This window comes from Camarhynchus parvulus, chromosome 5 (genome assembly GCF_901933205.1).
Source record: "Camarhynchus parvulus chromosome 5, STF_HiC, whole genome shotgun sequence".
Taxonomy (NCBI): domain Eukaryota; kingdom Metazoa; phylum Chordata; class Aves; order Passeriformes; family Thraupidae; genus Camarhynchus; species Camarhynchus parvulus.
This window is the reverse complement of record NC_044575.1, coordinates 27,129,310-27,153,696: the sequence shown is the minus strand read 5'-3', so window position 1 is coordinate 27,153,696 and position 24,387 is coordinate 27,129,310. Positions and strand designations below refer to the sequence as shown.

The 24,387-nt window shown below is 38.6% G+C and overlaps 1 protein-coding gene across 6 annotated transcripts in view; it reads left to right on the top strand.

Moving 5' to 3' along the window:
* SIPA1L1 (signal induced proliferation associated 1 like 1) overlaps positions 1 to 24,387 on the top strand; it is a 200,914-nt gene that overhangs the window by 42,554 nt on the left and 133,973 nt on the right. For all 6 annotated transcript variants that reach the window (XM_030949104.1, XM_030949103.1, XM_030949098.1 and 3 more), the window contains exon 2: positions 23,845 to 23,941. The gene's annotated coding sequence lies outside the window, so the exon portion shown is untranslated. The remainder of the gene's footprint in view (positions 1 to 23,844; positions 23,942 to 24,387) is intronic.

Here is a 24,387-nt window from a genome sequence, read left to right as displayed (position 1 = left end):
CTTGTGTCCCAGCAAAGTGCTCTTTTGAGACCAATTTTAGTAGGTTAGGCTTCTTTCTTTGGGTTGTACTTTCTTGAGGAATGACTAGACTGGTGAATGTTCCCACCCAGCCGAGGTTGTCTGTTGGTTAGAAGAAGAGGACTCACAGTAAATTATAGAACCACTCTGCTCGTTGACATGCATGCAGTTCTTTGATTTTTATAATGCTCAGGTTGAAGATGGCCCCTGCACAATGTCATTCTTAACCTTAGGCTAGTGCTAAAAGTCGCATCTGATTCTTCATGTTTGGTGCTATTCTTGTGTGTGAACTGGGCCCTTGCAACAGCGGAGAGTAGTAAAGACTTTGTATCCTTCGCAGCAGAGAATAGTAAAGACTGTCTAGGTTGCAGAGCTGTGTGTGACCACTCTTGTGTCAATGGTAACAGCCAAGAGATATTCCAAGAGAAAGGAAGTTGTTGAGCTAAGGAACAATATTTAATTTGGCAGTAAATTTAGTGTTACTAGTTCTAGGGAGTTATTAGATAATATTGTGGGGGAAAATTGTAGTTCAGGAAACGTGGGACTCTGAAACTTTGGAACTTAAGTAATGAGAGAAAGCAGATCTCCTGTGTGACCAAGCCTGGATTCAGGCCTTGATTACAAGGTGAAAGAACCTTTCTATAACCAAGAAGCTTTAATAATATCTTTACCTCAGTTTTAGAGCTGGTCTCTTAAAAGTGACTGTGGCAAAACTCTTTAATTTGGTATTGCAAAAGTTTTTATAGTCCACATCCTATAGATTTGTTAAGTTTGTAATACCGGGCACTGCATTTCCATCTATTTGTGTGTTTTTGGGAGCCAGAGATGTAGATGGTAAATTTAAAGAAGTTTTTCTGGTAATTAAATCTTTACCTGTTACTTGATCATATAGGAGGTAAAACTATCTGTTTGATACTATCTATTTTTCATAAAAACAGGATATCTGAAATTTAAAATAGTCCTCAGTTTGGTTTTTATCCCCACGCCCCCTGTAAGACAGGTTTTGTAATTTTCCAAATGTGGCAGTTCTCAAAACTGTCAATTCTCCCCTCTTTTGAATGAGTTTTTTACTGTGAAGACTTCTTGAAGGCCTTTGTGTTGGTGTTGGATACACTGTGGAAAAAGAAATGTGCAATTTAGTTTTGTTTTTCCGTAAGAAAATGTGTGTTAGTTCTGGAGGGTTCCAGTCACTTCTTCTTTAAGAAGTTCTTCTTTAAGTTCTTCTTTAAGATGGACCTTAAAATAAAGGTGTTGTGGTGGATTTCCCATTTTGACAAAATTTCTTTCTAGTAGATATTCAGAAATCTTGTTCTGAAGTGCAAGTAAAAGCAATTGCCTATCAAAGTGTTGGGTCTCTTGTGAAGGGCTGCCCTGTAATATCCTTGTTGCAGCATTCCCATCTCATGTGGAAACTTGCCTTCATACACTTGCATTTCAAAATATTTTGGCTTGTTTTTGTTATCGATGGGCTGTATGCTTTGTCTGCAAACAAATTATTTGTGGGCTAAATGCTAAAACATTTGTAGCTGTGCTGGGGGCTACCTGGTGGTTTACTGACAGTTTTAGGAAGTATCCAGTTCGAACAGCTGAAGCTGTATGGTGTTAAGGTCTTCAAGACCAAGCTACAGAAACTCTGTCCCTTTTCTTTAGTATCCCCAAACCCAGCTTGTCTTTATACCTTAGAGTAGCTGATTGTAGATCCTTCTCTAAAAGAGTTCTGTAATTTCTAAGCATTTTGTCATTCTTTTCAGTGAATGCTGTTATTGTTTCCTCTGCAGTCTACATGTGCATTTTTTTCTCCAGGTGTGTGTTCTCTCTTACTAATTGTCACAGGGGTAAACAATGCAATAGCACAGGCAGGAGTAAGTTTACTTAATGCTCTGTAAGGCCTCTTCAGAGGGATGCAGAAATGCCCACGGGAGGAGGAAATCTGCAGTGGTACAGCAGAATGGTCATGGGCCTGTGGCTGTGAGCAAAATAGGGTCACACATAGGTTACTCCTAAGTGAAGAAAAGCATGATTTCTGAGTATTGGGGGCAAAACCATGAGTGATATGGGAGCCAAAAGCATCCACAGTATTATAGCACGGGAAGAATATGACGTTGAAGGCTTCAAACTGTTTAGCATTAACTTGTCTCCTTCTTGGGTTATCACGATTCAAATCTATTTGCTTATTTCCATTACCTGTGTTTTGTAGTTTGATCACTAGAATTCTCATATATATAGTGATTTAAATATTTCGATGTAAAGGATGTTAGAAGGACCACAGCAGTTATCTTTTAATATGTATTTAAATCTCTATTCTGAGAGATATCCTTTTTTAAAAGGAGAGTAAAATATAGGTACTTAATATTGAGGCCTGGGTTTATTTTTGGTCCAAGTTATATTTATTCATCTCTTTGACTTGTTTGCTTTTTTCTCATGGACAGGAAGGGAGTTTGGAATGCACAATATCTCGAGGAATGTGATGATTTCAGTGACTCAACTGTTTACTCTAAAATGTACTAAATAGCTTCCATGCTAAGTGGATGGGGTGTGAGTTCATTGAAACACTGGTTATTTGAAAACCAAGATCTGAAAATGCAAAACCAGTATTAGATCCGTGTCCTGCATGTTCCGCTTCTGGAGCGTGCTGGAAGGAATTTCTTCTGGTGCAATTATTAGGAGCGCTCATGCACCGTATCCTACATCTCTATCTTGCTACAAAATCTAAGGGTCATGTGAGAAAAATTAATATTGGAGTCTCTATTTCTTCATTTCTGTCCAACCACAACAATTTTGCTCATGAATTTGAACTGCAACCACAGGGAGTGCCGGGTCTGATTGATGTGATGGACACACCCAGGGTGTATGCTGAGGGAGTATCTGGGGTTTGTAACTCGTACTTGTGATGTTTCATTAGTTTATCTTAGAAGAGAAGAATTATCTCCCAGCTCATCTGTTTGTACTCTTAGCTGCCTTGATCACAGGACTGAAAAGGAAACTGTAGTTGTCTTCTACAAATGGAAAGTCTGGAATCAATTACCAGGATAAAATATCCCAAAACAAAACAGCAAGCCCAAACTTCAGAATATTAACTACAGTGACATTGAGCTGAATGTTGTTTATTCAGGGCTGGGTGTAGCTGCCAGCTAGGAGGGAAGAGGGAGAGGTGCAGCTGTGCATACGTGAGCCAGAGCAAATAGCTGTCCTGGTGATCCTGGGGAGACTGTGGCAGCCACACGAGCAGACCAGTGCTTGTCTCTGAACGTATGCCTGGGATCAAGAGCAGTTTGGCATCACTGGAAATGGGCTGTTTATTGATAAATTTCATCTTCTCATTTGAGAGGTATGCAAAAGTTGTTTTCACACAAAAAAGATCAGTGCTCATTTGGACTGGTATAACTAGTGGATTTCTAAGGTCAGCCAGGAGGGATGTGGATGGCAAAGGGATGTTCCTTTGTTTGTTGGTTAACAGTTATAAAAGAGCTCTATTTTATTGGCAAAACTAGTTAGAAGGTTTTAGCCTCTCATGAAAAACCCACCATAAGCAGGTTTTTAGACATGGTGAGGTGATGTTTTCCCTGGACTGCAATGTAAATTTTTCATTTCCAATTTGTTTAATTAGTAGGGTTTTTTTTTTTTTTTGCCAAAATCTCATGCTTGTAAGGGGAAAACAAAACAATGTGCCTGAGATATGGGATTTTTTGAATTAGGATTGGGATTGGGTTTTCCACCAATGCTGAAATCAGGGTATTGCATTTCTCATTTGAAAAAACTGAAAGCAGATTATTTTGAAAATACACCTTCAAGTCAAAAGAGACTTTGTGTTCTTATTCTACGTTTAACAAAACAGCATAAAAAAATTGAAAAGGTAGGTTTTACGCTCAAAGTGTCTTCCTACAGATAATGTTTTCCAGTAGAGCCACAGTTCTGAATTGTACTACAGAACATAGGTTTCTCTAGATGACTTGTTCAATCTCTGCCTGCCTATGGAATTGGGACATCCTGAGAATATTTTTTAATGTATTTTACAGAGCTCATTAGTACTGAGGGAATGGGTGCTTATGTATTCCATCATGTTGGTAATGCAGAAAGAACATTGCAGTGCAGTTGCAGTTAATTGCCTTGCTTTTATTCCTTGCACACCTGTTAATACATTGTTTACCTGTAATAGTTTTGTGAATATGACTTTCTTTGTCTTCCAGATACGATTTTGTCATTGCCTCTGATACCACTTCTTCTTGTGTGACTAAATATCATTGTGTTAGTACAATGGAAGTAAAGGTGGAGAAAAGAGGAAGAACTCATATAGCTAAATTATTTGATTGATTTCTTGCTGTAAAATGGCAGCCTTTTTCCTCAAGTAGTATTTCTCCAGTAGAGTACCTGAAAGTCATTCCAAATTGCTAATATTTGATAATATTATAATTATTTAGGGCTGACCAAAAGCAAAGATGCTTTCATTTGGCCAAACAGGAAAGTGAATTAATCTGTTTTAAATACATGTCCAGGTTTGTGGTTTAGCAGAAATTTTAATTTTACCTAAAGAGTCAGCAGCAAAGTTTAACTAGAATTACAAGCCAGGAATAACTAGTACAGTATTATGAACGAGTGAATGTGTTAAAGGTGTGCTCCAGACAACATCCATGACCAGGTTTGCAAAATAAAACTTGATGAGGGTTTTCTCAAGTTGGGTATATATATAGTTGCCTGTTGTCTATTGATTTACAGGTATTTTTTGTGAGGGGGTTGGGATTGTGTTTTACACAGAGCATACTTACATGTCCAGTCTCCAGATAATTTTGTGGTCATCTTTTAAAATTTGCTAATAATGAGTTAACTTTTGCAAGACTAATGGATGAGCAGATGGGATACTGCAAGGATGCATTCCATTTTGGATGTTTTTTTTTTTTTTCCCCAACTGACTTGTTTTTAGATTAGGAAGAAGTTACTGGAAGTACTTTTTTTCACTAAGGGTTACCTGCTGTGAGCATAGTTAGTTCTCAGTTGTAGCATCATGAGGGTTCTTAATCTGTGTGCAGTCCAGTTAACTTCAGCAAGAGTATTCCTGTAAGTAAAATTACTCAAGCATTTGGGGAGGGGCTGCTCTTTTTTAGAATTTTCATTGTATTATGTTTCAAAGTAGTAGTAGCATTTTTACCTCAAGTTTCAGCATTAAAAAATTACCTGAATATGTTCTGTTGAAGGAAGCCAGCTTGAGAACTGTTGAGAACTTGTTCTGTTCAGGTTTTGAGACATTATTGAGACTGGGAAGAACAGCGGCAAGCCTTTTGTGGCACTGGCTTCCCTTGTTGCCAAGCAGGGAAGTGGTGAGGTTACCTGTACCTGTGGCTCTTATTTCATTTTAAACTTGCATAAGCTGAGTGACCAGTTCTTCCAGCCACAAAACCCTACAAGAACCTTTAATTTATGTTCAGATGTGATTGGTTTGCAACTCTTGTTGTTTTGCCTCTATCAGAGGTTCAGTGTACAAAGCTTTTCATAGTGCAAATCCTTTTCTCACAAGACATGGAAATATTACCTTTTATAAAGGTCTTTTTATATAGTAGTTATTGTTTCTTGGGGTATACCCTTTATGAGCACTTTCTTATAAGCAGGAGAACTTCTCTGTGATTTTGTTGCCTTTAGCATTACATAGCAAGTAGCTGTCTCTGTGTACTGTTTCTCAGCTTGCTCCAGCCGAACCTGCTTTTTCCAGTCTTGTTCTTTTCTCTTTGAGCTCGGAGTACCTCTTAAGGTGACAGCATGTAGCAGGTTATGAGTTGGAGGCAAAGAAAGGTCAGACACTTGTTTCAAAGAAAACAAGTGTTCATGGAAACATTCCAGTGTATCAAAATATTTGATCTTTAAACTCCAGCAGCCCCCCTGAGACTGGATAAGATTTTCTTCCTTGAGCTTGGTTTGCAGAATTGTTTTTTGCCCTCTTTTTCTTATGTTAAAGATACTCCTGCTCGGCTTACATTGCAATATTCACTTCAGTGGCTTGGTGAATAGTGGAATATCAGCATGGTAGGTGGAAAGCTCCAGAGGGGTGGATATCAGTGGATATCTTATACAACTACAAGTAATTTTGGTAAATGCACACCTTGCCTTCCTACAGACATCTAAAACCAGGGAGGGTGACATGCCTAGTTTACTTTTATTAGTTAGCATAAGTAGAATTCCATGTTAAGTTGGTTGTAAGTTTACTTCTTAACTACCACTGTTTACCAGATTCCCCAATTATCTCTGCTTAATTAGAAATAATATTTTTGTTTCTTTCTTTACTCAACTCATATGGGCATTAATGTATTCGTATGTTTTATGTTTGTTTCCTGTAGGCTTTTGAGATCTGACATTAAGCTATGTTTGCTTGCAAAGTCCACTAAATCAAGTGTTTACTCATATGATTTAGCATTTTGTTGTAGTTTTAAGATTTTTCTGCTTAGCTTGTGGGAGGAAAGACCAAGATCGCCAGCTCCTCTAATGCCTTTCTGTTTGGAGTTTGGGATTAGGAATATTACTGATTTTATCTGCATGCAGAAAGATGTATTTTGAATTAATATGATTTCGACATTTCTGATTAAATATGAATATAATACAATCACCCTGATAACAAAATAATTTTGTGTGATTTAACTTTTTGCTGATATTTAGCCTTTCTCTCTACTTTGACAGTAATGCATGCATTAATGCACATATTTGAGTCAAACTGATTGGATTGCATGAGAATTCAAATGATTATTTTCCTTCTTTCACCTTCCCAAACGGAAACTATAAATGAGCTGCAGCAGTGTCCTACAACACCCTTCAGAAATCAGTTACTTTCTGAATGTTTTTATTTTATTTGGGAGGTAAAAAGGAAGATGCATTTCGTGTTTTATTTACATTTGAGGAAATCTGATAAAACTAGATATGAACATGGATTTAAATCAATGTAATGAAAATTTGGCAATATGAAAAAAAATGGGGAGGAGAGGGGGATTGGAGAAAAGCCCTTTTATTTATAAATAATTTCTTTGCATCTCAGAAATAAAATCATGTAGGAAGAAACCTGGCTTTTTCAGTGGTGACCTGGTAGTGGACCAAGCTGTAGTTTGGTTGGTGTAAATGGATTTGTGCAGCAATGACCGTGGGCACAAATGAGAGCTGTGAATGAAATGTCTACAGAATCTGAACTGGAAATAATCCACTATTTCTGGACTGACTTGTCAGCATCTTGTGTGTAAATATTTTTATATGTGGATTTACAAATGTAAACAAAAGGTATCTGAATGAAACATCACTGTTCCAGAACAATGAAGTTAGATAATATTCTTCCTGGAAGTTGTACTGAATGCTTCACCTCCAGCAGGAACTGAGACCACAGCTGAGAAACATGAAATATGAAACATTTGGGAAAAGGTTAGAAGCAGAAGGAATGAAATAGGAAAACAGCAAAAATTTGGGGATCAGTTTGTTTTGTACGTGCTTATAGCCTTGCACCTAAAATAAACCTATTTTTTTTTCTTGATTACCCTGGATTTGTTACTTCTATCCAGTGGTGACAGTTTGTACATCTTTTAATGCCCTGTTTTTTAAATGACTGCTTTCTTTAAAGTAGTTCTCTTTTTTCAAGTAGTTCTTGTATTAGTGTGCCCCAAAGTGTCCCCTCTATCTGAATAATGTACAATCCCTGCCTGTTTCCTGGAATCCAGTCCTCTGTCCTGGCCAGTTGTGCTGGAATAAGATGCTGTGAACTCCTAACATTGGAGTAACATAATGCAGGAGTATGTATTTTGATCCATGGAATTTATTTCAGATTTCTGTATCTCTGATATAGTACACCTGCTGCCAAGGTGGCCTTCTGTATCTGTATAGCTGTTGTAGCTGTGCTCTCAATTCTTTATTTTACAAGGCTTAAAATGTACAGATACTTGGTTCCCTTTGTAAAACCAAGTTAATCTTTAAAAGCTGTAACTTGCTGTCACCAACTTCAGAGCTAATCATGTCTGCTATGTACTAGGGGGTTGCCATGATGTGACTTGCATGGAATCTTTCTTTGAAGGGCTGTGTGTCTTCCTGGGGGAGCCTGCAAGTCATTTGCCTGTTTCACCTGTCCTTTCACCAGGTGGTGGAACTGGTGACAGCATAGTGTTCAGGAGTGAGTTGCAGTTCATTGATATAATGTGTATTCTTTTTCCACCTTCCTTCTCCCCCTATACAGTATCAAGTCACTGCATACTGTTACTAATTTATGACCTCTTCAGGGCATAGTAGTCATTTGATAAGATCTGCTTTGGTCTACAGGGAAATTACTGGTATTTCAATCAGAAAGAATGATACCTAGTGAGCTGTATACCAGTTATCTTGTCTAGGTCACGGACAATTAAAAATCCTTAATAAGCTTTTGATTTCCCAAGTTTTAAAAACATGAATTTGTTCCCCAGAGCAAAGTGTATTAGGTATTTGCAATTAGTGTGCTGTATATGTGTGACAACTATACTTGTAGTCCACTTTTTGAGAGTTGCTAAACATGTCACCTGTATCATTATTTGGTAGCTTTCCACAGATGTTATTTTTATTTTAGAAATAATACCAAGCTTAGGAGTTATTTAGAAGCTTCCTTTTAGATATATACTAATACAGTTATTATAAAAATGTACAAAAATGTTTTGTTAGTGTTTGGGTAGTTTTAGGAGCTAAAATGCAGATAAATGCCTTTTAAAGGCAAAAGTCTTCAGTAGACAGTTTTATGAGTCATTTTGTGAATGGTCAGGTTTGCGCATACTAAGTCTTAGTTCATGTATTACAGTTCCTGGATCTACTGATTAAAAGAAGATGTATGGGGGGTGGAGGGAATCAATTGCACTGTCTCAAATATGAGAAATGTTCATTTACCCTTATAACCAGTCCTACCACCCCCTTCCTGAATTCTGAACTAGCAGTGTCTGTATTTACTGAGTGATGTGGATCACAGTCCTCCTGTTCTGTGTGAGATGCATTTTTATTGATTTGGTTGGATGTGCTCAATTAGGCCCTGGTGATGTGATGGTGTGTTTGAAAACCAGATTCACTTTGGTAGTTTAGGTGGCATAAGGCAGTAAAGATGCTCAAGAGGATGAGAAGCTTTGGAAAAAGACATACAGAAATGTAGATATTTAATATTGTAGCTCCCTGGCTGATTTTAATAGAGTCTGAATTTACTCAGAAAACTGAGGTTTTGTAATCCCCTGCAGTTTCCCAAGTTAGTCTGGGAATTCTGAGAGGCATTCAGCAGACTTGAGTGGGAATTGCTCTTTGTGTCAGAGCTAACCTGCCAGGGAAGAAGTTGTCGGGTTCCAGTTGAGCTGGCTCTCCTGATCTGGCTCACCAGGTCATCAGCTGCCAATTGATGACAGAGCATGAAAGGGCTGAGAGAGTAGAAAAAGCCAAGACTCCTGCCCTCTGCAGCTCCTGCTTCTTCCAGGAGGAGTGTGGTACTTTGCTGTGGGTTGGCTGCCTTGGGGAGGCCCTGAGGGCACCACGGATGCTCAGTGAGTGGCTCTGCCCTTCAGTTTGCCGACCTCATTTATGTCTCTGAAGTGGGGACATTTTTGTTTCACAAAAGGGTAATAAGGAGAAATGTTGGAAGACTCCAGTAAGGAAGTTGCACACTGAGTGTGGATTAGTCCTGGCTTGTAAGGTTGAAAATGTCTTCTGTAATCCATGCAAATCCAGTATGCTAACATAGCTTTTGTGTTTCTGTGGTTAGCTGTGTAAATTTTGTGCAAATCTGACTTGTGACCTGGTTAATAAGTGAAAGACATAGTGAAAGTTTGGTGAAAAGAAGAGGATGTTTAATCAAAATTGTAGTCTGGGGACAACCAGGAATTAAGCGTATCCTTCTCAAACCTGTGAGTTGCTGGAAACTGTTTACTCCATAGGAGTTGTTGGAACTTGCTGTGAATTAAAGGGATGTTTAAATATGTCAGAGATTGAAAGAAGGTTGTATTTTGAGGATTTAGACCCACAGAGCTATAGTATAAGAAAGCATCTTTGCACATGTGAGTTCAGGATCAGTATTTCTGAAGTATTTTTAAAATAGAATTATTTGAATGCATTTCATTCTGAGTACTTTGGTTGCTAAAAGGCATTGTCAAATGTTTTTATTAAGGCACCAGCTTCTCTAACCTATGAAAGCTGGTTAATAAACATCCTCTATAACTATAAACATCCTCTTGACCATCTGCCAATTAAGGCTTGAAAGGAAAGAGGAGGAAGGTAAAACGTTTTACTTGAGCTTGTTTAAGGGCAGATATCCCATTATGTGTGCATTTTACTGAGAAACAAATGGTTTGTGAAATAAGCCTAACAAAAATACAGCTGCAAAAAAAATGTCCTTTCTGAGTCTTCCAGCGTGGTACTTGTGCTTTCAATATAAGTATGCTTAAAAAAATATTAACAACTGTAGTTAAAGGTAAATTGTTGGAAATCCTTAGGCTGTATTTCTCAGATAGAAGGATGTATTTATAAACTTCTTGAAGTCCACAAAAAATTCTGTCAAAAGTGAGTAAGCTTTAGCCAATAATTTCATTAAGTAATGGTCTGGCATCTTGCTGTTCTCTCATTTTTTCCCCTTTCCTTCCAGATCTATGCACACTTTTTAGCAAATTAGTGAATGTCAACCAGAATTTGGCTTGATGTAAAATTAAACATAAACACAGTGCACACACATTTTGGTAGACAATTTCCAAGAGGAGAGTGTCTATAGTATTTTCTCAATAGCCAGAGTTATTTTGTGTTAATTACCATACAGCTAAACTAGTCTTCCATTACACCGTGTGCTTTTTCTTGGTATGAGCTGGCTTGGAATAGTTTGCCTTGGTTTTGCTTAGAGGGTAGGGTCCTCCCAAGGCCCTCACAGTTGTCTCTGGGGTTTCTTCTCCCTGCTTACTACAGGGAGGAAGGGTTTCAGGGCTTCTGTTGAGTGGTGAAATAATGAATCTGAAGGGTTCTTTTGTTGTTGTAGCTTATCTTAATAATAAAGGGATATTGTCTTTTAGTCACATTGACATTATTTACATCTGATGTCCATAGATTACAGCTTTTTTTCCCCCTGAAATGATTCTTTTGTATGTGCTCTAATAGTTTTCCTCTTTTAATGAACAGTTCGTTAAGATTTGATTTGCACCATATTGGGATTTATTTTTGTAACTTGTTTAATGCAAAATGTGAGGGGCTTGAGTGAGAAGAGTGAGTCTGTGAGCATTCACTATGCTGGTGGCATGCTTTACTGAAGTTAGTTTTCCTTTGGAGCCTTGTACAGTGTTGATATTCCTGTCTCCTCCTCTGTCAAACTGTGCGCAGTCTGCTGCCTGGTGCAGGGATTACAAGGAACATTCTTTTGGCTGAAAGCAAACATTCCTATCTGGAGAAGTGCCCTCAGGTAACAGGTGGGTTTTGTTTTGAGGTTGGTGATAGGAGAGTCTAGATATGAGGTAAGGCCCTTACTTGGGCTTTGTTAAAACCCAAAAAATCCAAAAAACTAGGAAAGTGTGAGGAATACTTATGATCAAGGTATGTTGGTGTTGAAAGCAACCTAAGACTGTAAATTGAGACTCTATTGCACTGTAAGGGAAGAAGTGAGTGAGCAGCATGATAGAAGTCTCATCTTCTCTAGAGTAAGCTTTGTGTTATTACTGACAGCTGTTCTCGGGTATCTTACCAGCTATTTTGGGTGTTCAGTGTGCAACCAGTCTGTCTGCAGAGAATGTTTGTAAAATTCTTAAAAATGTGTTAACAATGTGTGCATCTTGTAATCCTGTGCTGCATAGGGGTTTGTTGTGTGGTGTCCCCCCCCGTGCCGTGGAGTTGTGTTTCCTTAGCACGCTGACTTTACGTGCTGTGGCGCTTGAGACCCTGCTGATGGTGGAGTCCTTTGAGGCCATCATCCTAACCAAACCTCTGAAACAGCATAAAAATACATATCTTTAGTTTTGCAAACATTTCCTTCTCAAGTATAACATTTCTGTTTACTGAGTCCGAACTGGAACTGCTAATTATTCTGTACCCAGACACTGAAGTGAGATATGGGATCGTCAGTCTCCTTATTTTGCAGCCCAAACATCTTTTCGTTTAACATGTCAGTAATGCTGTGTTCTCCAAGTATTTGAAACTGAGCTGGAAATTGTTCTTCTGTGTAATTGCTAGATTGTAATTTCAGATCTTTCTTAAAAATTAGTGCAGTTTTTTTTTTCATGTTAGAAGTTGATCAGACAACACAGAAGGCTGGCTTGGCTGAGCAGGGATCTTCTGTTAGAGCTCAGGCAAAAAGAGAAAATGTATGTCCACTGGAAGCAGTGTCTGCTGTCATGGCAGGAATACAAAGGGGATTGCCACTGTGGGGAGAAAATTCATGTGGCCAAAGCTTAACTGGAGTCGAAGCTGGCCAGTTTGGTGGGTGTCTATAAAAAGAGAAGGGTTATAGGAAATGGGATTACATCAAATTGGTGGTTGGTTGCTAGTAGGATTCTGCAGGGCTCCATTTTAGGCCTGGTTCTCTTCCACATCTTAAAAAATGACTTGGATGTAGGACTCAAAGGGATACTTGAAGCCAGCCAGTAAGCTGGCTGATGATGCTGTTGATTCCTTGAAGACAGAGGTCCTGCAGAGAGACCAGGACAAATCACAGGGCTGTGCAATCACCAGTTGTTTGAAGTTTTAACAAAGACAATTGCTGGATTCTGCATCCAGTGTGGGGCAACCCTGGGTGTACAGACAGACTGGGTAACAAGAGGCTGGAGAGCAGCATTGTGGAAAGGGACCTGAGGTCCTGGTCGTTGGCAAGTTTGGGTATGGGTCAGCAGTGCCCTGGCAGCCAGGAGGGCCAACTGTGTCCTCGGGTAATCAGGCACAGCAGGGCAAGGGAGGGGATTGTCCTGCTCTGTCTGCCCTGGAGTGGCCTCACTTCCAGTGGTGTGTGCTGTTTTGGGCATCAAAATATAAAAAAGATACAAAGCTATAAGGGAGTGGAGGGCTATAACATGAAGGGTCTACAAGGAAACACATGTAAGTGCCTGCTGGAGTCAGTTGGCTTGTTAGGCCTGGAGAAGACTGAGGGGACACCTCATTGCAGTCTGTGACTTCTCAGGAGAGATAGTGAGCTCTTCTCTCTGATGCAGGATCCAAGGGAATGGCATGAAGCTATGTTAGGAGAGATTGAAGTTGAATATTAGGAGAAGGTTCTTCACCCAGAGGGTGGTTGAGCCCTGGAACAGGCTCAGCTGGAATAGGGAAGTGGTCAAAGCCCCATCCTGACAGAGTTCAAGATGCATTTGAACAATGCTTATAGGCACATAGTGTGACTCTTGGGGTGTCCTGTGCAGGGCCAGCAATCCTTGTATGTCCTTTCCAACTCAAGATACTCTATTGTCACAGACATTTCTTTTATGAAAAATCCTCTCTTAGGATTTTCCTGCTGAAGCTGAGAAGTTCAGCAACCAGACATAAACAATAGGTTATCTGCTGCTGTGGAATGTGGCAGGTCTGCCTGGATTGGCCCAGTTTGGATGTTTGGAGTTGGTGACCAATCCAGAACTGAGATCTCTCGGACACAGTCTGAGAGAGCTGGTTTGTTATTCATTCTTTACTTTCTATTCTTAGATAGTTAGCAGCTTCTGGAAACTCTCCCTTTCTTTTTCTTTTAGTATAGTTATAATGTAATATATATATATATCATAACATAATAAATCAAGCCTTCTGATCGTGGAGCCCATCTCGTCTCTTCCTTCACCCCGAAAACCTTGTGTCCAACCGACGACACTCTATGAATCTGAAATACATATTAATGGAAAAAGGTCCATTAAAAGAGTGCTCCAGTCTGGGTTTGATTTGTTTCCAAGCTAAGAGACATTAGAGCTGCAGAAGCACATCTTCAATTCCCTTTACATCAGTAACCTGCTGTATTGTTTTCAAACGTTTGTGCTGAATCTCTTGGAATGAGAGTCAAAAGTGCATCGAAGCCTAATGTTGGATTGTATGAAAAGATTTTAAGTATGCTTGTACCTGACAAAATTGGTATTTCAGGTGAAGTTCGGGTGTTTTTTCCCTCAAAGTGATGAACAGTAGTCTGAGGTAACTAGTAAAGGAAATAGGATGAGATTTTTCATTCGTTTGTCTCGGAGCTCAGCCCTCTCTTGGCAATTGCTGTTTTAGCAGTATGGGATGGGGTCTGTGTTTTCCTAGCAAAACAGAGAACTTTTTGCCTGGGAAGTTCCAGGTGTCAGTTCCAGCTACAGCAACATGGCACAAGCCCAGGTAGTCCCTGGAAGGGCACATGGTGCTTTTGTCCTCCTGCAGCCTGACTGCTACCTCCTGTGCTTACAGATGTGTGCAGCTGCAGGGTGGGCTGAGTCAAGGGATGAATCCTGCTGAAAGCCAACACTCCCAGAGATGGGGCAAGAGACCTCTGCCTCTCCCCAGTCAGCAGCAAGTACGTGCTTTATAATGTGTTTGACTGGCCCTGTATGGCCTTAATAGGATGTTTCTGAAATTGGCTGACACTTATGGTATGTCTGGGTTTTTTTATAACTAGGATTTGTTAAAACCGTGTTTGTGCCCCAAGTTCTTGCTGTAAATTGTTTCAATTCCATGTAATGCATTACTAATGTTTTCTTTCCCCTGCTTTTCTTAAGTCCACCAGAAGCCAATCATTGTGCATTTGTAGTAATGATACTGTCATATTGTTAAGACTGGATAAAAATAATTTAAGACCTGGCATAGGCTCCTTGTAGACACTGTCAGTGGCATCATATGGATTTTCGTAGTGGGTGCCCGAATATATAGGGGAAAATAAAGCTGTTAGGTAATTTAAATGGCTACAGTGCATCTGAGGTGGTCTTTTCTACATTTTCCTATTTGTAAAACAGTTTGAAGCTTTGTCTGTGTTCTCTTGCAATGGAAAAAAATTAAAGATTGTTGGATTTTACTTCAGGCATGCAGGAAGGCTTTTTTAGATAAGAATGATGGGGACAGTATTTCAGAATGATTACTTGATTTCAGATTTCTTACTATTTAGTGTAAGAAAATAACATTTTTTGCTGGAGACATTCCTGTATCTACATATTTGGAGGAATGTCATGTGGAGTCCATAACTTTTAACTAATAGCATTGATATCTAACTCTCCTCTTACTGTAGCTCACTGAGTTGTGCAACTTTTCAGTTGTTGAATATGAATGGACAAATAATTCTATGAAAAACGAAGGGAAAATGTGTTAATATTTTCCCTGAAGATTTATAGCCACTATTTATTTTCACATTCAGCTGATGAAATATAAACCTTAGCTGGCATGCTTGTTTGGATGAACCATTCGGACAGCATTCTCAAAGCCTTTATTTAGAAGAGTGTTTATGTTCTGCACAAAAGGATATAGGGAAGCAGGTGAAGAATTGATATGTTGTGTGAATTCTTGACTGTGGTGGATTATGACTCAAATGGACTCTAAAGCAGAAGATGCTATTTGGGTTGTGAAATTACTGAAAAAGAAATGTTAATTTACAGTATATATGGGTTTTACGCTTCTCTTACTAATTCTCTTTTTACATTTGAAATTTTTAGCTTGGTGTAAGATTAGAGTTTTTTCTTTAATGGGAGTCTCTGACATACAGAATGTACTGGATAAAGAACTGGATGTGGATAGTGGGTGCTTCTGGCTGAGTGAGTCGGGTTCTTCTGTGGCTGAGCTACTGAAAACAAATTGACTGTCTTCTGGAGGAGTACAGCTGCTGGTGGAGGTGTTTGCACCTCCTCCTCTGTGGTTCTGTGGCTTGGAAAAAACCAGACTCCCTTATTGATAGTGTTGTGTTCTCTACACACCCTTTTTAGCTTTAGGTGAACATCTAACAGTAGCTCCTGCAACTTCTGTAATTTTTGGTCAAATACACTGGCCTGGTGCTGGAGGTCTGCAGTTTGTAACACCGGAGAACCTTTACTTGAAGAGTATCTTTTTGTAAAGTAAAAGTAAACTCTGTTTTCTACATCTAAATAAAAAAACCCTTACATTGTCCCTTTTAAACCCTTTTAAAGTCAAACCTGTGTTGTCATTAGTCACTCTTCTGCTCTTCTACTTCTAGGTTGTTTTTCCCCAGCGTGAATGAACAATTACTGAAGTGTAGAATCTCAGGTTGTTTAAGAATGTATAGCCTTACTATTCTATTTCTTCATAATCTAATTTCTCGTATGAATAATTTTCTTAGTTTGTTTCCTAGAATTGCAGTTTCATTAGAGACAAGGGTGTCTATTCCTCTTATAATAAAATCATGAATTCTTCAGCAGTGTATGTTTCTCTTCAAGGATTTTAGTTACAAAGTGTTTTGACTGCAGCATTTGTAGATGAACAAATGTGCTATTTTACTCCCCTTCCAGTCCAAAAATACATCAGAAGACCCCTGTCTTCCTTATATCTTCATCTCCTAACTTGAGTTCAGTGTTGTGTTTGTAATTATTCATTTGGCTTCAGACCATGATACTTTTAAAGGTTGTGGATCTAGTGTTGTGATCAGTGTCCACTGACACCAGCTGGGTAACTTTTCTGGCCTTGAGTTGAGCATTTGAAGCTGGGAATGAACTTTCATAGATCCATAACAGTTAACTGTAATAATAGTCTCTGGATTCACAAGGTATTTCTTGTATTTCGCTTTTGGTTTGGGTTTATTAAAAATATTATGTTCAGAGTGTTCTGCAATTCTCTTTCTTCTCAGGGATAAATGAGCACCAAGTTCTTGTAATGGAACATCTCCTTTTGTTAATGAAATGGCAGCAACTTTGAAATGGACAAGAATCAAGACAGCTTCCAAATCTTGTCTGTTCAGATAAAAATCTGGCATTGAAGAGGCTGCTGCTGTTAATGGTTGGGCATGTAGTTTGAGAACAACTATATTAGCACTGAATTTTCTTCTTTTTAATGTGCAATTTTACTAATATTTAGTAGCTGGTTCTGCTGCAATTCAAATATTTTCTCATTTGAAACCGAGTATAAAAATCTAATTTGTTTTTCCTTTACCCTTTCTCCTTGGAGATCTATCAAATTATCCTCTGCTTTAGATTCAAGTTCTTCATGGAAATTAATCGTTCTGACCCCCTGTGAGGTAAATATTATTTTCATTAATAGGAAAATTGCAAAGCAGACAAGTAAAATTGCTTGTTTAAATTATGTGGAGCTCTAGACATGTGGTTGAATTGCTAGACTGCCTGTTTTCAATAAATTCTTCACAAAACTTTTTTAATGCAAGCTGTAATAATATTGATGCTGTCTAAGCAGGCAGAAGAATACTTTTTCTTGTTTCCTGAAGCATTGTGTGACCAAGAGGACAACTGTGAAATATTTTATATCTTGAACAGTGAATAAATGAGCTGTCTACTGAGAAGAGTGCAAAACAGTTTGCAAGTTTGCTGGGGAAACAAAGAATCCTTTTAAATGTTATCTTAGTCTGGCAAAAAGCATGAAGGTCCTTGAATGGGCAGAGAAACCTCAGCTCTAATGGAAATCACCAAGTCTGCCAAGTAAATTAAATGGGAATGGAGATGTAGGGTGCTTGTTTTATAGAATAACAGATGATCAGTTTCTGTGAAATGCAGGAGAGATTATCTGGAATATCTTACTTTTGACTTTTTCTGTAGGATGGAAATAATGAGTTCTGCTTTATCTCAAAGACCCTGTAGATGAAATTTTTTCCCCCTTGAATGGAGCTTTGTAGCAGCAGAGCACAAGTTTGGTTGCATGTGCAAAAAGCTTTCTAGCTAAAGAATTGTGTCTTGTTATTATAGTTGAATTTTCAGTTAGGGATACAAGATATTATTTGTGGAGTGTGAAATTTAGAGATTACTAGGATTTTCAGTTTGATACAGTTTCACAGCTTTTGAAGACAATAAATTCTCCTTAACAGTGTAATTTTTCATATTGTCTTGGATATTTTGAAACTATAGTATGTAGTTAATACCTCTTTTAGTGAATTTTACAGGCAGTAAGCATCTATACAACTTTTGACTGGGAAGCTTCCTTCTGTAGCAGCTGGATATTGCTGGTGTGCTGTAAAGGGGGCTGGAGACTAACACAAGTGATGCTTGCAGCACAAATGCACTTAACCAGAATCTACATTTGGATACTCCTGGCTTAAATGCCTTTTTGGTGGTAAAGGGTCAAGTAATGGAGCTTCTGCAATCTTCCAGTATGTTGTGAAAGATGGGGCAAATGCGATTTCACGTGTTGCTTGGTGACACGTATTCAATGATGGCACTTCATGGCTTTTACTCTGTTCACTGTTAGGTTGCTCTCTGCTTTCTTGTTTTGGACACCTAATTTGTAAAGCTAATGTTTTTGCTTAAAGTTTGTGTATTGCCAAAGTGTTGCTGAAAAGCCTTCATATAGAGGTCATTTGCTTTTGCCTTGGGTGGTAGAAGATGGAAGACCAATATTTTCGATGAACACTTGACTGCTGGATGACCCTGGCAGCTCATTGTCCCTCTCTTGTCCTGATTTCCCCTTCTTTACATTTTATTTAATGGTATGTACCTTATCTGCTAGACACTTTGAACACTTATCAACCTGTAAAACCATCCTAACAGCAGCATATTCTCTATGGTGCTTCCTCTGTTTTTATTGACAAACAGCTTTAAAATTCCAAAGTCACCAGTCACCAGTTGAGACACCAGCTCAGTCTCTTTTAACAGCAGACAGATGGATTAAAATTATCTGGGGGAAGGGATGGGAAAGCAGAATGGAAAAGTAGTGAGTTTTCAGACTGTGTATGTGCAAATGCTGTGCTGAATTTGCCCTTTCTAAATGTTTCTCCAGTATTTTCTGCCATAGACAGATTATTAGTTCTGTCTTTGGCAGCAGTAACTCATTCTGCGCTGTAAAATCCTGTCCTTCTTTTGTAGCTTAGCTGCGACTGCTAGACTGAAAAGTAAAATAATTACTTACAGGAAGAGAAAACCTAACTTTTAAAGAGGTAATATTAGTATGAAGGATGGGTCATTACCTAATGTAAGGGGGGAAAAGTAAACTCTTTATTTGTTGATGGTTTTCTTCATTATGAACTGTCTATTTGCATTCCTTGCATTAAAGTGCTTACTGTTATCAAGACTAACTCCAAAGTTCACATTTTCATGGCTGTGCTCTGTAAACTCAACGTTTCATTTCAGTTAGTCCAAGTGTGGATGTAACCATTAGCTCATAGACAAGGAGCTCTTTCAATTTGGCAGCATCCTCTTTGTGTCGGTATTTTACTTGTAGAATGTACAGTTAGTAAAGGTAAATATTAAGCCACTTGTATGCTATTGCAGTCACACTGTAGAAAAACTAGAGGCTAGAAAAACTGCCCTCAGCACAGAAGTCTGCAAGCCATGGTGGTTGTGAATAATCAGGAAAAGTTACTACTTAATTCAGGAGAATGATGTTGTGAACATCAGAAGAAGCCTCTTCCTGTTAAATTAATTTAAATGAAATTTTCACTACTGCTTTTGAGAAAAATGTTAAGAATGCCAGTAATTGACTCCTGTTGACATGGCAGCAGAGTAGTTAATGAATTAAATGCAATGGTACTAATTTTGAGTGATACTGTATAATTATGGTGTCAAAGGTATTTAACTTCTTATCAGGCTGTAAATCTGCTTCAGACTTCTAGTCTACCCTTGAGAGAAAAAAAATACATAAAATGGGAAAACCCAGACACTCCCCAAACCTGAGCCATTTTATGAAAGAGTATGAGAAAGTTAAAAGGTTTAACTAGTTCAGCTTACTTCCTTGTCAGTAGCATATCTCTGAGAAACTCCTGAATGTCTGCGTGTCTGAAAAGCAAAAGGTAAATGTTCTCTCTGAATTTTGATGTCAGCAGCAGCAGAGTATGCTCTGACAGCCCTCTGTGGTCTTCTAGCTTTTTGCCTTTCCTACTAACTTTAGTCTGACTGGAGGTCTTAAAGTCTGAAGGTAAAAGACAGCCTTCCAAACTACTTTGAGCTACTCTGTTCTCACTAAGAAGAAATAAAACTTCATTTTTTACCTAAAAGTGAAGTTTATGGAGAATACAAGTGATCCGATTATTCTGGCCATGACTCTTGAAGCAAGTGTTATTTAACTTGACAAGCCCAGCATGACAGGATACACTTTCTTAACTTCTGTGTGTGATTAATTTGTTGTGTAATGTTTTAATGTATTTTTGGTGTATTGGAATTACATGTTGATTAGTATTGAGAGAGGTTTTATTAATGTCCCCAATAGTACTTCACTGTTCACCAAGGTGAAAGTCAAGATGGCTATAATTTCCAAGATTACTAGTAATCTACACATCTTGTTTAATAAACAACTCCACCATTTCTAGAATGAGGGATTTCAATTCTTAGAACTTTTTACAGACTATTATTTTTTGTGCTTGTTTCTACATCCCCCTATTTTTTTTCTTGTTTCTGTTTTTTTGCCATTTCATATTCATTGGTTCAGATTCTCCTTTTTCAGGAGGTTCTTTTGCTGGTGAGTTGTATAGCTCCCACTGGTACTTCATCCCTATCTGTCTTTCTGTCTCAGAAGAATTTGTGCTTCACTGAGTCTCAGGAGCATTTCATAAGCAATTTAACAAGTTAGTTGTGACTCTGCTGAGTGTGCTGCTTTTGCTTGCCATATAGTTTAGGTCAGGTCAGGCTTGATGCTTTTCAAAATCCTGTCCTGCCTGTGTTTGAGGTGTATGTGTAATAGGCATTAGTCCTTAACAATCATATAGTTGAAAAGTTGTAGAAGAGTTGAGTTTACATTGTAGTAATGTTATTTATCAGTTTCTGTCATTCATCGTCTTCAGTGACAGCATGTTTGATTGGAGATGAAGCTTAGGACCCTGTGAAAGCTTTGGTTGCAGATGGCTTCTCAGGAGTACTGCTCTGTGGGCTGTTCTCTGCTGTGGCAGTGTTCTGTGGGTGCAGGAATTCAGACATCTGCTAGATATTGGGCTTTCAAGTCACCAGCCCAAAAACTCAGGGGAATTAGGTGCTGAAGTTCTGTCTCCTTGTGACTGGTTGCAAAATAGGTTGTAGGCTGATGTCCAACGCCATGGGAGAAGCAGCATCTTTTCCCTGCAATGAATCATCTCATGTTTATTGAAGTTCTCTGGTGAAACTCGTCCTGGCTGTCTTCATTCCCCTGGTAGTAATTGTGGTAATAATCAGCCAAAGCCCATATGTCAAAAGCCTTTTGTTTTTATTCTGAAGAGAAAGACAGAGCTAATAAAAATATGTTCATATGTTTATGATGGCATGAGAACACTTCATAGAGACTTCTTTATTTAGGAATTACAGTGCTCATAGGTGGTGCCTTCCAAAGGTAAACTGAGAAGGGTATTTTCCACTGATGCTTCCTCCTTCTTTCTTTTGAAAATCAAATTTCATTAATAGGACATCCTGAAAGGCCTGCTTACGTCTCTTAGGAGATGAAGGGACTGAAGGCTATCTAGGCTAGGGAGGAAAAGAATTTCTTATAAATCTGTATGAGAAAGAGATCTGAACTTCTTGTGGTTATTTTTTCAGCAGTTTCAAATACTGTCACATTCTGCTGAGATTAAATGCTAGTTACTCTTAGTGTTTTTAGACAGCATTCTCTCTCCTTATGTTTTTGAACAAGCTTTCTCTACAATTTCAATACTTCTAATGTTATTAATTATGTAAGACTTTTAAAGCTTTGAACTGTTGTTTCTGCAGGTGACTTGCTGTTTTATGAGAACAGCTTTTGCAGGTTGTGGCAGAGAAGTGGGGGAAGTGAAGCATTCCCTGGGTAGGTGGCAGATTCTGAGATCAGAGGGATGAATCTGCAAGGATTCCTCCTCTTGCTTGTAGTACTGCATATTGATAGCTGAAACATAGCAAACAGCCCTTGAATTGTCTTCAGTTAACACGTTTTGGTTCGTTCAAGGGTGATGTCAGAAAATAGCCTTTTTCAGTAGAATCAAGTTCTTTCTTCTCTCCCTCCTTACATACACCTACAGTGATGTTTTTTCAGCTCTACAAGTGTGTGTTTTCTCACTCTCTGCTGTGTAGGCGGTCTTTCCAATCACAATTGATCACAATTGAGCTTCACAGGCAATCTTTTACCAAAAAAAAAAAAAAAAAAAAAATCATCTTTACACAGCAGGTCTATAATTTAATACCAAAGGAAATGAAGAGTTCTGGGTCAGAATTGTGATATATCTTAGTAATGCTTGCATTTGTGAAGAATTTTACCCTAAGAAAAAGGAAATGGTTCTCTTAACCAGAAGGCCATTCACTACCTGTGGAAATTATTGTTTCACATTCTACCCGAATGATTTGCCAAAATATCAGCTGCAATGACAAACAAATAGACTTTAAATCTTACACTTGCTTTGTTAGACTAAGTTATAATTGAGCTTTTCTATCCTAGAATTAGAATGTGATTCTTATGAAGAAGGCAGACTCAGTTTGTTGACAATATGAAAGTTAAAATGAAGCTCTTCTGGGAGCGTTGCCTTATTTTAAACATGATTTTAGTTCTCTCTGCCTTTTATAAACTGCTTTTGCCGCACTGCATTATTATTTTTTGTGTACTGCAGCTCTTTTGCTGATGCTTCTCATTTCACCAAGGTCTTAATTTCACACAATATTTTCTAAATAAGCCTAAACTTACAATAAAAACCCCTCAGCTGTATTTTTAATTGCTCAAAAAAGATAGCAATAATTATTTTCTTGAGTTCTATTGATAATGCTATTTGGCATTTCTTAAAGAATTTTTGTTAATGTTAGTGTTCTTGCCACTAGGTAGGTATTCTCAATTTTTTCAATGGATGGCTTAAAATTTGCTTATCAACCTATCAAATTGCAGCAACAATTATTGCACATAGCCCCTAGTGTTGTGGTTTTATGTGCAGTTCATGCTGCCGTTGCAGCTGAAAGGAACCATCTTCTCTGCTTCTCCTGTCTGATACCTTTTCTGCCTCATGTTAGCACAGGTGCTCATGCAGCTGTGCAGTGAACTGGATTGGGGAAAACCAGGCTGGAGAAGAATCTAGGTCTTTTTCTTTAGACTCCTTACTTAGAGCTGGATTTTAGTCTCTCTTTGATATGATTCACTGTACATCTTCTCTAACACGTGAGCTTGGTGGGAGTAGAGTAGACAAAAATTCGTTGGCAGTATGTGCTCTGCCTCCAGCTTGTGCCTCTGCGGAGTTCTTGGGACTGCAGCATAAATCTCCATGGTTACATCTGTTTGCCCGGTCTAATTTTAGAGGCCTCATATCATCTGGAGATGCAAGCCTTCTGTAGCAATAGACAGAGATCAGATGTTAAGTGTAATTCTGAAAAAATACAGATTATAATTTACAGGACCTGGTAAATAGGAAGGATCAGCTCTGAAACCTTTACATTTCCTTCCACACTTGGAGACATTTTACGGTACTGCAGCTGGTGACTTAGATAAAAACTCCTGCTCTCCCTTGTTTTTGGCATGTGTTACAGACTTTATGTTGAGTAGTGAGGGGGAAAAAAGTGGGCCACAGCGCTAAATGTCCCCTTTCTTTCAGGCGTTGCCAAATGTGTGTTTAATCTCTAAATGCCTGGCAGAATGTGTTCTGGAAGAAAATAACGATTCAGAGAAGGGGGTGATAAAAGAAGGGTTGGGATTGTTGTAGTGAGAAAATTATCATACAGGCTTCCTCAGATGTGTAAGCTATGTGCAAAAAAATCTATAGATTCACAGTTTTGTAAGCCTTCATTGTTGCTTCTGGCTCCTCACAAACAGAATTTTCGGAATACCCTTTACCTTTTGAAAAGCATTTCATTTGATTGCTTCCCATTCAAATTTTGTTCATGCCCATGATCTTTTTGCTTCTAGGTTTCACTGTGGTATGATTCATCAGAAGTAGATTGTGATGTCCACTGGGAGTTTTTGCTGAAGTTGCATGTGTCTGCTTTCTCAGGAATTTGGATAGGTAAGAGTGCATGTTCTGCTTTCTGTACCTTCTGACCTTTTGGAGTACTGCTAGTTGTCACAAACTGTGTTGTGTTTGACTGCTGATAGTGTGTAATGTTTCCTGCAGTGTACAAGGGGTGGTCTCCAGCAGGATGCTTTACCCTGGTGGGCTGGCTGCCACAGAGTGCCAGACTCTATCCCAGGCTGTTGCTGAATGCTTCCACTATACATCAGTGTTTTTCCACAGGTACATGCAAGCGAACTAGATGGCTATGCCCTTTTTCCCCCTCTTCTACTAGGTATGTGTAGAAGGGTTTGCAAAAGCAGGTTGGACTGTGTTCAGGCTGTGACAGAATGCCTGCTTTTGTCACATTTTCTGAAACACAGCAGTTCTTGTAGGTGGTTTCTTTTAACCACTTGTGAAACTAAACTCATGGTGTAAGAAAGAAAAGGATGATCCTTCTG